The following is a 6,887-nucleotide window of genomic DNA, read 5'->3' as shown; positions in this document are numbered from 1 at the left end:
CTAATAGAAGATTGCAACAAAGTGTCAGGATACAAGATAAACATACAAAAATCAGTTGGATTCCTCTACTTCAACAAACAGAACTTCAAAGAGGAAATCACCAAATCAATACCCTTTACAATAGCCCCTAAGAAGATAAAATACTTAGGAATATATCTAACCAGAGACATAAAAGACCTATACAAAGAAAACTATAAGACACTACTGCAAGAAACCAAAAGAGATCTACATAAGTGGAAAAACATACCTTGCTCATGGATAGGAAGACTCCACATTGTGAAAATGTCTGTTCTACCCAAAGCGATCTACAGATACAATGCAATCCCGATCCAAATTCCAATGGCATTTTTTAATGAGATGGAGAAACACATTTCCAACTTCATATGGAAGGAGAAGAGGCCCCAGATAAGTAAAGCATTAGTGAAGAAGAAGAACAAAGTGGGAGGCTTCACACTACCTGATTTTAGAACCTATTTTACCACGTCAATAGTCAAAACAGCCTGGTACTGGTCCAATAACAGATACATAGACCAGTGGAACAGAATTGAGAATCCAGACATAGATTCATGCACCTGTGAACAGCTGATATTTGACAAAAGCCTAAAGTCCGTTAAATGGGCAAAAGACCGTCTCTTTAACAAATTTTGCCGCCATAACTGGATATCTATCTGCAAAAGCTGAAACAAGACCCATACGTCACACCATGCACAAAAACTAACTCCAAATGGATCAAAGACCTAAATATAAAATCTAAAACGATAAAGATCATGGAAGAAAAAATAGGGACAATGCTAGGAACCTAATACATGGCATAAACAGAATACAAAATGTAACTAACAATGCACAAATGCCAGAAGGGAAACTAGATAACTGGGAGCTCCTAAAAATCAAACACTTAAGCTCATCAAAAGACTTCACCAAAAGAGTCAAAAGACAACCTACAGACTGGGAAAAAAATTGGCTACTACAAATCCCATCAGGGTCTAATCTCTAAAATCTACAAGATAGTGCAAAACTTCAACCACAAACAGACAAATAACCCAATTAAAAAACAGGCAAAGAGTATGAACAGGTATTTTGCAAAGAAGACACTCAGGCAGCTAACATTAACCATTAAAGAAATGCAAATCAAGACTACAATGAGATAAACACATCCAAATTCCCCGAGGGACTGAATTGCTGGGCAGAAGGCTGTGGGGACGATGCTCTCAGGGAACATCTAGCTCAATTAGCATAACATAATTTATAAAGAAAATGTTCTACATTCTGTCTTGCTGAGTAGCATCTGGGTCTTAAAAGTCTGTGAGCAGCCATCTAAGATACTCCACTGGTCTCACCCCTTCGGGAGCAAGGGAGAATGAAGAAAATAAGATACAAGGGAAAGATTAGTCCAAAGGACTAATGGACCACAACTACCACGGCCTCCACCGGATTGAGTCCAGTACAACTAGATGGTGTCCGGCTACCACCACTTACTGCTCTGACAGGGATCACAATAGAGGGTCACAGACAGAGCTGGAGAAAAATGTAGAACAAAACTACTAACTCACAAAAAAAGACAAGACTTACTGGCCTGACAGAGACTGAGAAACCCCAAGAGTATGGCCCCCGGACACATTTTTAGCTCAGTAATGAAGTTACTCCCGAGGTCCACCATTCAGCCAAAGATTAGACAGCCCCATAAAACAAAATGAGACTAATGGGTCACCACAGTCCAGGGACAAGGACTAGAAGGCAGAAGGGAAAAGGAAAGCTGGTAATAGGGAACCCAAGGTTGAGAAGGGACAGCATTGACATGTCATGGGGTTGTTAACCATTGTTTTTAAACATTATGTGTACTAACTGTTTAATGAGAAACTATTTTGTTCTGTAAACCTTCATCTGAAGTAAAATAAAATAAAGTACATTTAAAAAAAACCAACACACACACACAAAAAAACTACTAGGAGATACCATCTCACCCCAACAAGGCTAGCACTAATACAAAAAACACAAAATAATAAATGTTGGAGAGGTTGTGGAGGCTGGAACACTTATATAATGCTGGCGGGAATGTAAAATGCTACAACCACTTTGGAAATCGATTTGGCAGTTCCTTAAAAAGCTAGAAATAGAAGTACCATTTGATCCAGCAATCCCACTCCTTGGAATATATCCTAGAGAAATAAGAGCCATCACACAAATAGACATATGCACACCCATGTTCATTGCAGCACTGTTCACAATAGCAAAAAGATGGAAACAACCTAGGTACCCATCAACAGATGAATGAATAAACAACTTATGGTATATTCACAATGGAATACTACTCAACAATAAAGGAAAACAATGAGTCTGAGAAACATCTCATAACATGGATGAATCTAGAACACATTATGCTGAGTGAAATTAGTCAGTCGCAAAAGGACAAATATTGCAAGAGACCACTACTATAAAAACTCAAGAGAAGGTTTAAACACAGAAGAAAACATTCTTGATGGTTATGAGGGTGGGGAGGGAGGGAGAGAGGAATTCACTAACTGGATAGTAGACAAGAATTATCTTAGGTGAAGGGAAGGGTATCACACAATACAGGGGAAGTCAGCACCACTGGACTAAACCAAAAGCTAAGAAGTTTTCTGAATACAACCAAACACTTGGAGGAACAGTGTAGCAGGGGTGGGGGTCTGGGGACCATGATTTCAGGGGACGTCTAGGTCCATTGGCATAACAAAGTTTATTAAGAAAATGTTCTGCCTCCCACTTTGGTGAGTGGCATCTGGGGTCTTAAAAGCTAGTGAGTGGCTATCTAAGATGCATCAATTGGTCCCAACCCACCTGGAGCAAAGGAAGATGAAGAACACCAAAGACATAAGGAAAATGTTAGCCCAAGAGACAGAAAGGGCCACATAAACCAGAGACTGCATCATCCTGAGACCAGAAGAACTAGATGGTGCCTGGCTACTGCCAATGACTGCCCTGACAGGGTACACAACAGAGAGTCCCTGATGGAACAGGAGAAAAGTAGAGTGCAGAACTCAAATTCTAGTAAAAAGACCAGACTTAATGGTCTGACTGAGACTTGAGGAACCCTGGAAGACTTGGCCCCCAGACTCTCTGTTAACTCAGAACTAAAACCATTCCTGAAGCCAACTCTTCAGTCAAAGAATAGACTGGACTGTAAGACAAAAAATGATACCTGGGAAGATTGTGCCTCTTAGTTCTCGTAGATACACGAGACTAAATGGCTCCTGTCTGGAGGTGAGATGAGAAGACAGAAAGGGATAGGAGCTGCTTGAATGGACACAGGAAATCTGGGGTGGAAAGGAAGAAAGTGTAGTCGAATTATAGGGATAGCAGCTAGGGTCACATAACAATGTGTGTATAAATTTTTGTATGAGAAACTAACTTGAGCTGTAAACTTTCACCTAAAGCACAATTAAATTAAAAAAAAGATAGATTTAAGCTATCCCAGGAGGAAAGGGAGAATTTTTAAATATCTGCTTCATATTATAAAAGTGGAGTCCCTAGGTGGTGCAAATGGTTAATGTGCTCAGCTGTTGACAGAAATGTTGGAGGTTCTGGCTCACCCAGAGGTACCTCATAAGACAGACCTGGAGGTTTACTTCCAAAAAACTAGTCACTGAAAACTCTTTGGCGCACAGTTCTACTCTGACACACATGGGGTTGCCATGCGTCACAGTCAACTAGACAGCAACTGGTTATTTTAAAAGTAAATACATATTTTGGAAAAACTGGAAAGAAAAATGAAATCATTCATTATCAAAACCACTGTTAGCATTTTAACATGCTTCCTTCCAATCTTTTTTTCCCTTCTGTGCATCTTTTTTTTTTTTTTTTAATGATTGGTAATCAAGATATAATATAAATTCTTCATTAAAGAGTATTCTTAAAGATCTTTTTTCCTTTGGTAATGTTCTATTCTTAAACATGATTTCCATGGTTTGAGTCAAACAAAAGGTATTTGCTTATACATACAGGAGCAGTCTGGCTCAGAGCTCTCTGCCCGGAGCCCCGTATATCCCAGCCTGCCCTAGTATGCTTCCCAGAGAGCCAGGGTTGCTGTGGAAACTGACTGTGGGTGTGAAACCTCAGGATGGGTCACGGGGCCTGCGCGAGTACCCTGCACTTAAGACAGGTGTCCCAGAGGGAACGCTGTGGAACTTATGGCTGATTCATTTCCAGCAGAGGTCAGCACATCAGCTGTCCTTGAGCTCAGGGCATGGGGAGCCCCAGGGCAACCATCCACAAGCCCTGGGAATCTTGGGAAATTTTTCTCTGGCCACCAGAGGGATGTGGCTATATGTCAGCCCTCTCCATAAATGCTTTTTACTATTTTCACTGTAACCTGAAAAATGCTTCCCCCTTGGCAGAAGAATCCATCCCTCCGCCTTAGCACTAAGAGAACCCCACTGGACGCAGTTCTCGGAGGGCTGAGGCCTTTGGGGTCAGATAGATGCCCAACTCTGCCACTACTGCTTTCTAACATAGGAAGTAGTTAACCTTCCTGGGCCTATTTCCACATCTGAGAATTGAGGATGATAATAGCTCCTACCATGCAGAGTTGTTAGGAGGTTAAAGAGACATTTAGCTGAAGACCAAGCACATAGTAAGAGCTCAATAAATGGTGGTAGAAACTCTCCATATAGATGACTTGTGAAGGAAGGGGTGGACCAGTTGTCTGTGCGGCAGACCACATGTAAACAACACGTTAGTCATCCAGAATATCCAAATTCCTGCATCCTCTTAGTCCTACACAAGTACTAGGAAAACAGGGAGGCTGCCTGAGAGCAACCCTGCTCCTCCTTGACTCTCTCCCCTCTTCCCTGTGCCCTTTCCCAAGAATACCAGAAGGACTATACCAGGCTAAGATTCAAATTTTGTAAAAATTGGGACTGAGGCAATGCAATGCCAGCCATAGTGCTGAAACAGAGTCCCGGGAGCCTTCTGTGACAGCAGGTGTTACCACTTTATTTCTTGGATTGTGGGGAGGTAAGGGGTCCCAGGAGAGGGGCCAGGGAAGGTGAAGCAATGAGGAGAGTACTCAGCAGGCTCTGGGCAAGGACTATTTGCCAAGTGATATGGAAACACTTTGACATTTTAACAATTAACATAGCCAGCCAGCATGTGTTGACTTATTTATCCCCAGTTGAGACCCTGAGAAGGTTGCCTTGGGATCCCCTGAAGAACACAAGCGGCCACAGATGGAGTAAGCCCACTTGGGACACATGACCTACTTGCAAGATGAGTGATTTGGGAGATGGAGTTTATTACCCAGGAGTCTGCCGAAGTGTCAAGACAACCCCCATCCATGTCATTCTTTACAGCATACCTCACTGATGCAACAGGCAGAAGGGACGCAGAAGTTAGACGATCCTGTGTTAAACATCCTGGTGAACTCCTAAGGTGGGGTGCATATGCTAACTACCCCCATAGTACTGGACCTGGAAGAAAAATATACCAAAACCAATGAGCACCGCAGGGATGCAGCCCAACACTAGCCCATTTAGCCTGTTCATTCAGTCATTCATTCCACAAATATTCATCAAGCCCACATTAGGTGCTGTCCTCTGGGCTGGGCATACAACAGTGGGCAAGACCGACCTGGTACCTGCTTCCATGGGGCTCAGGCTAATATAGGAGGCAGACGCTTGAGCATAAAATTACAATACAGGGTGAAAAGAGCTGCAAAAGGGAAAACACAGGTTGCCAGGAGAACAAAGGGGGCACCTAACCCAGCAGTCTCCCTGAAGGAAGTAATGTCTATGCCACTACCAGAGGCTGAGAGGGAGCTAGCCAGTAAAGAGATGGGGAAGTGTGGAACAGCATGTGCAAAGCCCACAGACTGGATGAACCATCAGAAAAACAGCAGCAACACTTAGCCTGAAGTTCAACATTATCATTTTGAAGTGCCAAGTTTGGGGTACAATTAATACTACTAACATGCAGGCCTGATTTCTTGCCTAACCAGAGAATGGTTTGGGAAGACAATAACTCTGTAAATTTAAATTCCAAGCTGAAGAAGACCAGGTTAGGAGGCAGTGTTGCAAGGGGTTAAGTGTTGGGCTTTGGTATCACATACACTCACATTCAGGCCCCAGCTGTACTTCTTCTAAATTGGGTGACCTTGGGTAAGTCAATTCAACCTCTCTGGGCTGTAGCTTCATCACCTGTGAATGGGGAATAATGCTGGTACCTACTCACTATGAGTTAGAATTGACTCCATGGCACACAACAACAACTTTCTACCACAGTAACCAAACCAAAACCAAACCCGTTGCCGTTGAGTCGATTCCGACTCATAGCAACCCTATAGGACAGAGTAGAATTGCCCCATATGGTTTCCAAGGAGCGGCTGGTCAATTCGAACTGTGAACCTTTTGGTTAGCAGCTGAGCTCCTAACCACTGTGCCACCGGGGCTTGTACCATAGTAGAGGTATTCAAATTAGAGAGCATATGAAGTCCTTAGCGGGGTGAATGGCATGGATCAACTCTTATTATTAAAAATAACTTCATGGAATCCATCCTCCAACCTAAACATGACTTTGTGCTCAAGAATTGCAGGTGTTCTTTAGAACAGAAATCCAATCTAATCCAAAAATCACAGCTAGCATTTATTGAGAGTTTACCATATGCTAGACCCTGTTCTAAATGCCTTACGTGGGTTACTTTATGTATCTTCACAACAACCCAATAACAGAGGTACTACTGTTATTCATGTTTCACAAACTAGGAAACCAAGGCAGAGAGGTTTAGTGATATGTCCCAGGTCATCAAAACGCTAAGAAGTAACAAAAATAGCCTTCAAATGCAGGGAGTTTGGCTTCAGAGTATACCTCTTAGCCATATACTATAATACTCAAAGCATTCTTTTTTTTTTGTCTAT

The sequence above is a fragment of the Trichechus manatus genome, unplaced genomic scaffold (genome assembly GCF_000243295.1).
Source record: "Trichechus manatus latirostris isolate Lorelei unplaced genomic scaffold, TriManLat1.0 scaffold00164, whole genome shotgun sequence".
NCBI classification, from domain to species: domain Eukaryota; kingdom Metazoa; phylum Chordata; class Mammalia; order Sirenia; family Trichechidae; genus Trichechus; species Trichechus manatus.
Note: the sequence above shows the minus strand (reverse complement) of the source record.